This window comes from Sciurus carolinensis, chromosome 15 (genome assembly GCF_902686445.1).
Source record: "Sciurus carolinensis chromosome 15, mSciCar1.2, whole genome shotgun sequence".
Lineage (NCBI taxonomy): Eukaryota > Metazoa > Chordata > Mammalia > Rodentia > Sciuridae > Sciurus > Sciurus carolinensis.
The window spans coordinates 15,851,612-15,860,268 of NC_062227.1; the positions used below are offsets into that span (position 1 = coordinate 15,851,612).

Sequence of the window (8,657 nt, forward strand, 5' to 3'; positions counted from 1 at the left end):
ATGAATGTCTTTTTTAAAAAGATTTTTTAGTTGTTGATAGACCTTTATTTTATTTGTTTATTTATACGTGGTGCTGAGAATTGAACCCAGTGCTTCACACACACATGGCAAGCACTTTACCACTGAGTCACAATCCTAGAGCACTATGAATGTCTTTGAACTTTATGGAAAGATGTTCAACATCACTCATAATAGGAGAAATGCAAAATGGAACTTTCCAAGACATAATTTTTTACTTACCCTATTGGTAAAAATCAGGTTTGATGACAAATTGTGTGGAGGAAGTGGGAATTAAGTGCTCTCATTCCATCTGGTGGAAGAATAAATCTGTCTAACCTCCAGGAGGGGCAATTTGGCAATGACTATCAACATTTTACTGCATATTCTCTGAAGCCTACTGATATACTTTTAGAAGTTGTTCCTATAGGTATACTTGCCTATGTGTAAAATTATGTACAAGATTACATCTTTATAATGAAGTTGTTTATAGTAGAAAAATATTAGAAACAATTTAAATATTCACCAATAAGATAGTGCTCAAATAATTATGCTACATCCATACAATAAAAAGAATTCACAACAATAAAATGAAGGAAAAAGTTTTTAGGGACTTCTTTCAAACACAGTAAGTGAGATGGGGGTGGTGTCCAGAGGAATGAGCATTACATGCCATTGGTTTGTAATATATGCTTCAGCTGCCATAATAAAGACCACAGGTCAACTGGCTTTAACAACAGAAATTTATTTTCTCACAATTCTGGAGACCAGAAATCTAAGATCAAGATGTCAGCAGAGTTAATTCCTTCTAAGCCTACCTCCTTGTCTTACAGTTGACAACTACTACCTGTGTCTTCACAGTTGTTTCTTTGTATATGTCTTTGTCTTAATCTCTCTCTCTCTTTTTTTTTTTTTTTTTTTTTTTTTTTTTGTGGTGCTGGGGATTGAACCCAGGGCCTTGTGCTTGCGAGGCAAGCACTCTACCAACTGAGCTACATCCCCAGCCCAATCTCCTCTTCTTATAATGACATCCATCATGCTGCATTATGTCCCACGAACATGACCTCCTTTTATCTTAACTACCTCTTTCAAGGCCCTGTCTCCAAACCCAGTCACACACTACAGTGCCAAGGGAGAGGACTTCAGCATATAATTTGGGGGAGGGGAAATAGCCAAAAAAAAAAAAAGTCCATGAAAGAGGGCAAAAAGGAATATAAGTGTAGATATAGATGTAGCTCTGTATATGCATAAAATATCAGCAAGAGCTACACAAGAAAATATTAGCACCAATTTGCCTCCAAGGAGGAAACCTGATGGCTGGAGGATAGGGATGCAAGTAGAATATATTATGAATGGTATTTTTTATATACCCATTCGGATCTTCTGAATTTTATATTATTCTTTAAATTATGAATTTGTGTTAGCTTTCCCTTATGGTAGCAAACACATGAGATAAATCAAATTAAAAAGAGGAAACGTTAATTTTGGCTCATAGTTTTGGAAGTTTCAGACCATGATTGATTGACCTCATTGCTTTTGTTCCTGCATTGAGGCAGCACATCATGGCAGAAGCACATAACAGAGGAATCTGATCACCTCATGACAGCCAGGAAACAAAAAGGGAAAGAGAAGGGGACAGGATCCTAATATCCCCTTCAAGAACGCACTGTCATATAACTGGAAGACTTTCCACTAAATCCTGCCACTTAAAGGTTCCACCATCACTTCTCCATAGTGCCACAGGCTGGGGACCAAGCTCTTAACACATGAACTTATATGGGACATTTATACAAACCATGGCAGTTTTCAAAAACTTTAAAAATCAAGAAGTTGAATTTAAGTTCAAGACTTCAGATTATCTCTGGCATTTAATGGGAGAACTGTTTATCTGCTGATGAAGTAACTAGTCCTTACATTGTTCAAGAATAGTAATTGCCTGGCTGGCTGGCTCTTATGTAATAGAAATAAAGCTACTGGCAGCCAATGCTGTCACAAGATGAATGCTTCTTATTTTGAAAATAAGCATATGGACATTTATCTATTTTCAGAATCCAATTTTCTGTGACAATACCATTTCCCCATCACTAACTTCAATGCACAGGATAATGTGTTTGCAGCTGACAAATAGTAAATAATGTAGCATAATGACATATGTTCACTTAGGCTAAGACGTGTAATTGAACATTGTTATAAGTTAGCTATAGTTTAAATAATATATCATTTATTGCCACAAGATGGGGGGAAATAGTAGCTGTGCTTTAATAAATCTGCCTTAAGAATGAATTTCCAATGCCTCTTGAAAAACTGAAAGGTGTCGAGTACATAGATAGTAGGACTGACAATATTGCACCCCAGGATATTTTGAAGGATGATAATACTAAGTAGTTAAATGGTGCAGTTGTTTTGAGCTCTATATTTGCAAAGAGCTTTTACACAATTTATTCATTGCAACTACTGTCAGAAGCATAATTTTTTTACTCATATTTTATAGGTTAAAAATGTGAGAGTGCAGCAGGAAAATGGCCAGCATCTATTCTGAGTCCTCATGCAATTCAAAAGCTGTGTGTGAGAATTTGTATCCAGAAATATTGACAATTTACAAAACTTGAACTATCTTCAAATTGTGCAGTAGGTCTGCTCAAGTACCAAGGAAATGTGATTCAGGGACCAAATCTGAAGTCAAATAACACACAAGGGAAAACAATGCATGATTACTTACTTACTGAGTGATTATTGGTGATGATCACAGTATTGAAAGCATTTTCATATACCTTATCTCATTTTATCCTTACTAACATAAGTATGCAGAATAATTCTTATCATCACAAATTTAAAAAATTATATTAAAAATATAATGCCTTTAATAGTATAAGGTCTGTATTACTTTCTGTCTTTGCCAAAGAATACTTCAATACGAATTTGCAGATGACCCTCTACAAAGCATAAAACCAAAGTGTGTGATAGAACTTCAGTGGCAGATAGTAACTGAACATGAAGGGATGCTTTTTCCCTGCAAAATAACTGTTCAATGATAACTCTATAGAGTGCCAGAAGTCAGAACAGCCTCTTTCCAAGGTACTGAGCACCTGACAGGGTGCCCACCCTCCCAACATGGTGTAATTGATGGATTTGCAGATTGAAAATATTCAATCCTCTGCTTCCATTTCAGTTTAGAGATTTGATTGTAATTATACCAGCAGAAATTAAGAGTTGCCTGTGGACTAGACTGGGATGAAAGAGCCTGTTCAGGAGATGCTTAAACTAACCAAAGCAACACTACCTCCAAGCTTAGCTCAGACAAAAGCTCTGAAATAGTTAGTTGGTAGCTTCTATCTTTTCTCTAAGAACAGCTTTGTGAACTCCAAATCTCTGAGAATCAGTCAAAGGGATTCTAGATCTCACCTATTTGGACAATTTTGTTTTCCATGATAGAAAGTCATGATTAATACTCAGACATCATGTCACTTTTCTGAATAACATAAAATGGAGTTTTAAAAATACTAACAGTGTGTGTTCAGTTTTTGTCCTCAAACTATGGCTCACTTTGCCTATGAATGACAAATGTTGCATCATAGTAAATTATTTTGGCCATGTCATTGATGAACTTAACTTGTGGATGAAAGGGCCTGAAGGATTTAATAACACTTATTCATTCAAGTCTTCTGCATATATATTGACAACTGATGAAATTCATTACATGGCAAGGCAGTGAGATGATAGGGAAAGCTCTACCTCCAGAGTCAGACTGATGCATCATGCATGATTTACGTGATCCTGAGAAAATCATATTTCCTTTCCACACATCAGTTTCTTCATCAGTAAAATGGTAATGTAAAGTCATCAATTTCTGTAGGGTTGATACATATATGGAATCATATATTTAAACTTTTGCCTAGTAGTTGCAGTCTCTCTCTCTCTCTCTCTCTCTCTCTCTCTCTCTCTCTCTCTCTCACCCATTTTTCACTACTATAAAGCAATACCTGAGGGAAGATAACTTTATAAAGAAAAGGGGTTTTTCAGCACATAGTTCTGAAGATTCAAAAGCATGATGCTTACATCAACTTGGCTCTGGTGAGGACCTTATGGCATCATGGCAGGAGCACATGTGCAAAAGGAAATCACATTGCAAAATAGAAGCCAGCAAGGGACTGGGATCCCACAGTTCCTTCTGAGAGCACTCTCCCAAATGACCTAGGCTTCACATCCTAAGGCTCCCACCACCTCTATATCACCACACTGAGGACCAAACCTCCAATACCTGGATCCTAGGGGTCAACCTTAAAAAAATCCAAATTTTAGCACCTCCCCCTTTGTATATGTGAACATGTGCATATATACAATATATATTGTATGTGTGGATATGTACATACACATATATATGGTTAAAATATTATAACCCATTCCACATTTTCTGTGCATTTCTATAGTAAATGACAGCATAGCTAGTCTACAAAGATGATCCCCAAAGGACCATGTTTTCTGGCAACCACATCTTGGGGTTTAACATTGAATCTAGGCTGCCTTGTGACTTGCATCAACCAAAAGAATGTAGTGGAGGGGCTGGAACTGTGGTTCAGTGATAGAGAACTTGCCTGGCATCTTGGAGGCCCTGAGTTGGATACTCAGCATCACAATTAATTAATTAATTAATTAATAAAAGATCTGATGACAACTAAAAAATATTTTTAAAAAAGAAGATAGTGGAAATGACACTGCTGATTCTGGGTCTACCCTGAAGAGGCCTGACAGAGTCTGCTTCTCATTTCTTGGATCATATGACTTTAATCCTTGAGCTAGGACATAAGAAGTCGACTACCTTATTGGAAATATCACAGGAAACACTGTGTGGTAATACCATGTGGAAAGAGAGAAGCCCCAAGACCGAAGGAGAGGGGAAGGACTGTCTAAGCAGCATCCCAGCTGATTTCAGAATCCCAGCTCCCCTCGAAGGCTGGCTTGTAAGTGCATCACCTTGGACTTCTCCAGTCCAAACAATGCCTTGATTAATACTGCCCCAGTTGATCAACTCACATGAAGCAGAAGAACCACACTGCTAAGCTCAGTTAGAATCATGAGAGATAATCAAATGGCTTTTGTTTTATATCACTGAGTAGTGGGGCAGTTTGCTACTCAACAATATATAACTGAGATACTGGTCCAGACCAATATCATCAAAAATGTACCAGGCATATGTGACCTGTGACACTGTCTTGTGGTACTGCACATTCAGCTTGCCTACAACGGAACTGATCATTTGCCCTAGGCCCTCACTACTGCTGTGTTCCCTGTAGCACTGACTGCACCATTACCTATGAGTTGCCCAGTAGCCTCATGAATGGCAAGGGGAAAACTCATGAGGTTTTGAACTGTGGTAACAGGGGACCTTTTATCCTTATTAGGGTGTTCTTCTCCATGTGCCCATTCATCATCACACAGAGAGGTTACTACAGCATGAAAAAAGAAACATTAAGTCAGGGTGCAAATCCAGTCTCTGCTGTATGTCATGGGGGTAAAGATGTCTTTGAAGTTCTTGATGTTTCTTTCTCTCATCACCAGGCAGGTTTGTTCCCCTGAAGAGTTTCCACCATTGATACTCAGCTGAGAGGGTTTTCACCTAAATAAGAAGAATGGCCCAGCTATACCATTCCTTGGTATTTATCCTAAAAAATTAAAATCATCATAATATAGTGATATATGCATACCCATGTTATAGCAGCTCAATTCACAATACCCAAACTATGGAATCTGCCTAGGTATCCATCAATGGATAAGTGGACAAAGAAAATGTGATATATACACACAATGAAGTTTTATTCAACCATAAAGAAAAATTAAATTATGGCACTTGCAGGAAAATGGGTTGAACTTGAGACAATTATGTTAAGTGAAATAAGCCAAACTCAGAAAACCAAGGGTAATATGTTTTTCCTTATATGTGGAAGGTAGAAAAGAAAAAGGAAAAGAAAGGTTGGGGGTGGGTCTCATGAAAATTAAAGGTAAATCAGTAGAGTAGAGGAAAGGGACCAGGGGGAAGGAAGAGGGAAGAGAGAAAAAGGGGGAAATACTAGGGAATGATAATGACCAAATTAAACTGTTATATTATGTGCATGTATAAATATGTAACAACAAATCCCACCATTATGTACAACTATCATGCACCAATTTAAAAAAAAAAAAAGAAGAAAGAAGCAATACTGCCAATAACAAAGAAGTACTTGATCTGCTTTGAACCTCAAAACTGACTTTAGGGAGCTCATCCTGAGATAATAAACAATTCAGGCTTGTGGAGAGAGAAAGGGTTTTTTTTACAATCCCCAAACTCCCCTTACACAAAAATAAACAGATTTGACTGACTTCAACTAGAGAGTTTGAGGTTCAGATAGTTTTAGTAATTTGAGGGAGTATTACAGGAGTTGGAGTTGGGAACTATGGGAGTCCCTAGGGAGGGGTAGCTGACCTGGGGCAGGAGAGCAGGATGGTCACCATTCCCAGGATCAGAAGACCTCTGGGTTCAGGCACCAGGTGAACTGCAGCTCCTCAGAGCTGATGAGAGATAATAGTAATGGGTTGATTATTATTATAGTAGCTAAAAGTAATGGGGTGATCTGTAGAGGTCCTGGACTCTGCTAAGAAACCAGACCACAAAACCTATCAGCTTCAGCATCCAGGGCCTGTGCAGATTCCAAAATAATCAGTTGAGGCACCCAAATCCAAGAAGAGACCATCACCCTACTACGAGGGCCAGTAGGAACCAACAAAGAAGATTGGGCTAAGAGGAAATATAAGCCCTTCCTTGAGCTCAAATCCTTCTTAGGAAGGGCAAAGATGAAGAAAATAACCTAAGGCAAGGAGTTGCACTTTGAACTGTTTTAAACTGAATAGGGTTGGAAGAGTGGAAATGTAGTCATCTGTTCCTTAACAGTGGGAATATGTTCTGCCATATGCTTTGTAACATGTTTTGTCAACAAACATCATAGAGTGTTCTTATACAAATTAAGATGGACATAGCATCACTAGGTAATATCATTTTATGGGACTCTTGTTGTATATGCAGTTTGTCATTGATGAAGATGGTATTATGCTATTGACTTAAGGGGCATGTTTACATTTGTCCTACTATCATCAGGAATCTCATTCAATCTCAGACGAGCCCAGTTATAAAAGGTATGTTGATTTTGCTCATCTGAGTGCAGTGTGTAAATTTTGACTCCCAGTACATGTATTCAGGTTGAGTGACCTGGACTCAGTAGTTAGCCTCTTCAGGCCTTAGGCTCCCCATCTGTAAAGGGTTAGTGCTGGCATCTACATAAAAGCCATCTGAAACAGTGCTGGAAGTAGAGTCAGTCTGAAAATGTGCCAGATGTTCCTGATCCCACTATGAAATTGTCACTAAATTTCCATCAGCAATTGTCTTCCCTGTTTTACTGTCTAATGCATTCAGTTTACTAGTATATGAGCACCTCAAGGACAGGGACTGTTATTCAGTTTTGTGTTTTTTGTGCTGACAATAGTGATAGGCAGGTGACAGGTGCTCAAACATGTTTGTTGAATGAAATTGTCCTGAAAGACAAAGACAAGGCAGTCAAGGCTGGGAATCCTCCAGAAGGGTTGAAAGTCAATGTGGAGAACAAGAAACCAACATGTTCCTTGCTTCCAGCAGCCTTCTCCCTTCTTAATGGGACCCGCCCATGGTGCAGGTGCTACCAACAGAAATCCTGGGTTTGATGCTATGGGTCATGCTGGTCAAGACAGGACAAACCTGCTAGTGTTCACAAAGGCTGTCAAATGTTAATGGCTTGAGGACGCTGGCCATCTGCCATCAAAACCTGAACAGCTGCCTGGCAGGGAGAGGCGTGCCATCTATCCACTGAGAACCTGGAGGGGATGCTTCAGGCCTAAGAAATGATGAGTATAAGGTTGGGCAGGAGGGACCAATGGGGATTTGCTTCATTAGTGAGAAAAACTAATGCTTCGTATTTATTCAATGCCAGGCAGTGGGTCTGGACATGTTACCTCTTTGAGTCTTCAAAACAAGCCCTTAAAGAAGATCTCAATTTATAGTTGAGAAAATGAAAGTCAGAGAATTCAAGTAATTTTTCCAGAGATACAGCTAGAAAGTGGTAGAGTGCAGACTTAGATCTGGGTAATCTGATTCCTCACTATGGGATAACAGAATCTGTCACCCCAAAGTATGAAGAATTGTTGATTTGTAAACAATTAAAAGAGAGCAGATGCAAGAAAGCTTACTGACCTTTTTGCCTAAAGGCAGGATATAGATTCACAAAAACAAAAGCTGTCCTGCCTCTTGTACCAGGAAGAACATAGTTTAACCAGTGGCACCAGATGAATTTCCATTAACAAGCTTTACCCACTTGTCTTCATCTGCCATTAATTTGTCTGTAGAGACTCAACGTTCTTTTCCTTTGCCTGGTCATTTCTCTAAAAATCTACTGTTCTTTGTTGAAAATGCTGCGTGAGCTGGAATCCAAAACCAAAACCTCTTTGAGAACTGCTGATTCTCTGGGCATCTCCCTCCAAAATATGAAATGCTTAATATTAATAAGTTGTTTGATTTTTCCTTGTTCATATGTCTTTTGTAGCAGGTGTCTGTTCCAACTGATAACCTATAAAGGTTATGTCTGGTCCCTGACAGTGTCATA

General features: G+C 38.6%; 1 non-coding gene across 1 annotated transcript; it reads right to left on the reverse strand.

The window, feature by feature from the left end:
- Positions 1-926: 926 nt before the first annotated feature.
- Positions 927-1,000, reverse strand: Trnaa-cgc (transfer RNA alanine (anticodon CGC)). The gene has a single exon. It is a non-coding gene; the product is annotated as a tRNA-Ala (tRNA).
- Between the last annotated feature and the right edge of the window lie 7,657 nt (positions 1,001-8,657).